Source organism: Platichthys flesus, chromosome 19, assembly GCF_949316205.1.
Source record: "Platichthys flesus chromosome 19, fPlaFle2.1, whole genome shotgun sequence".
NCBI lineage: Eukaryota > Metazoa > Chordata > Actinopteri > Pleuronectiformes > Pleuronectidae > Platichthys > Platichthys flesus.
The window spans coordinates 15,602,296-15,605,205 of record NC_084963.1 but is presented as its reverse complement, the minus strand read 5'-3'; positions in this window follow the sequence as shown (position 1 = coordinate 15,605,205).

The window sequence follows — 2,910 nt, the reverse complement described above, 5'->3', positions numbered from 1 at the left end:
TCAAGTATTTTTAATTTGAAAAGAATGCTCTGCCAGTTTTTGAAATTCTTGAACAATTTAATTATTTTTGAAACGTACAACTAATTAAAATAAGAGGATCACAAATTATATATATATTGACTTCATAATCTTAGTATTGACAGAATTATCTGAGATGAGGAGATCTTTCATCTTTATACATATGTTACATTTAATTAGGCTATAGTTAATAATCATGGTACCTAAACTGTTTAAGATTAATTTTACATAATCCTACATAAATAGCTTTACAAAGCCCATTGATATCTCCATAGATAAAATACTTAAGTGTGTATCCATAACTTCATTTAATTTGTACGGAATGAATTCTGCTGTGCAACTAAAGAGATGATGAAAAATAATTTTGTTTCATTCCTTCTATTCTGTGTTTTGTCATAGAGCCCCGCTAATAGAAGCTCTAGAGATGTGTATGACCTCAGCTTGTTCACCAGTTATTCATCTGTTAGTGTTGAGATGATAATAATGTGACATGGCTGACTCAACCGTCAAACAGGACATTTTATTTCATATACTGGCCAGAAGGTGATGCTATTGTCAGTGAACCAAATACTAGATTATACCTCAACCAAATAGGTTATGTTTTTACACCTGTCTGTTTTATTTTTAATTTTTTGCTTTTTGGTTTACTCAAAGATTACTGATCACATTCCTATGAAATGTTGTGGAAGGATGGGGGCATGAGTGGAGAAAGAACGTAATACATTTTTTTTTGGATGGATCCAGGATTTTTTTTATCACTTTCTTTAACATTGCAGGCTTTAATGATCTTAATGAAATCAGGCATTTCACATAAACTAATATTTATTAAAACATTTATGAATATGGTGCAGATTCGGATAAAAGTCCGGATGTAGTCGATTGAAATGTGTTTTTTTAAAAGGCCTGTTGAGTCGTGACACTAGTATGCGCTCTAAGTGCCATTCTCTCTGCCAAGGTCAAGGAGGTTGTTTGTGTTTGTTTGGATTATGCAACAGAGAGCTGAACTGATTTGTACCAAAGGGTTATGGGCCAGGGAAACTATTCCATCTCAATTTCTCAGGAAAGGATTTGTGGATAGTGGTGTATAAACAAGTGTTGAGAATAACAATTTAGGAGCTAGACATACCGTTAGGATTGGCCTTGGTGGACTTACAGCATGTGCCTCTGATTTCTCCTGCAGTTAACTTAAAGATCACCTTCAGTCTCCATGAGCACTGTCAATGATCAACTGATAATGTCTTTTTACAAGGTTCAAATCCTTTACACACTCTTTGCTTTGATTTCAGGATATAGTCTGTTCCTCTCTGCACACCATTGTCAGTGCCTGATCATTGGATGTGGTTCAGCCTGTTCCTCAGAGTGAGACGTTGGATATAACTGAGGAGATTTTCACCTTTTCCTCTCACAGAGGGACTCACTCTATTCTCTGGGTTGTCATGGCTCCTTTTCCTTCTTCTTTGACTCTTGTGGATGGTGTGGGGATTATTTTTAACTCTTCTGAATACTCCATCGAAATAATAGAAATGATCGAATTCATCGTCATTAATCCAGTTACCATCATGGTCCCTGACAGATGCACGTTCCGTCTCCGGTTCTCCTGTTCCCCTGAACGCGCCTGTAGGTTCCGCTGAGGAAATCGTCTTTGATCCCGTTGCTGTAAATATATCGGTGCAGTGTTTCCAGCCGGCCTCGGTGCGATGGATTAAACTTCTGCAGAGCGGCACCGGCTTGTCTGTCGACTGTGGAGGAAAACTCTCATCAGACTTCACGCTTCACCATTTTATATTTAGAGGAAATACATAATTTTTACTTTCAAGGAATCTGTACTACTGGTTGTCCTCTTAATTTCTATCCCTACTTGCAGCGCTGTCAGTTTTACCTCCTTTTGTAATCTCCCATCTTGCTGGATACAGAAGTTTTTTATATCTCTAACTTTGAAAAAAAAGTAATCATTTGAGAAAAATTTGTTGAGATCACTGTGTTTTTTTAGCAGAGTGAGAAGAAAAGGCTGACAACACAAGTACCAACCTTCAGCTGTCGGGCGAGTAGCTCAGCTTAGCACAAAGACTAGAAACAGGGCAGTGGCGGATCAGGGGTCATAAAGTTTACATAAAGTTTTTTAGTTGGTTAATCCAACAAAAATGACATTTCAGCATATTGTCTGGTTTTGAGCAGTTGCCTGACGATCAGTAGAGGACACAGTAAACTTGTATTACACCAGGATGTTGTAAGACGTCTGATAACACAACTTCACTTACTTTTGGGAGGTTTCTTGTGTGCTCGAAGATTGTTTTGGAAGTTTTTGAAAACGAGGTCCCTCCTGGATCATTTTCCTCACTTCCAGCTTCTGGCGCTTGAACCATATCTCCTTTTTTCTCTGGTGCTCGAACGTCTTCTCTCATCCTGAGGCCAAAAAATAACTCTCCAGGCGTGGATTTGGTAGTGGTTGTTTTACATTCGATCAATCTGGGCGTGGGCCCTGGACCTGGCGCAGACGTTGGGGCCTCATCTGTACTCGGCTGTCCGTCGGTTGTCTTTGCGCTGTTTTGATCAAACACTTCTGGCCTTGCAGTTGTCTGTTTCATCTCCGTGTTTATTGTTGTTGTCTGTGCTGTGTGCCATGTTATTGTCTTTTCTGTTTCCATCAGTTTGTGTGAGGGAGTTGACGGCACGATGGATTCTGTCCTTTGGTTGACTTTATATCCTGACACCTTTTCTCCTGGTTTCATATCTAATCGCTCTTCTCTATATATTGCATAGATGCCTAATGAAAAAACTGCTTCTTCCAAGCATTGACACGTTGATTCACCTCCTTCTGTTCTAAAGTTTTCATTGGCCGGGGGGTGAGACGGCTCCTTTATGGGGATTTTTACCAATTTCCATCCAATGTAT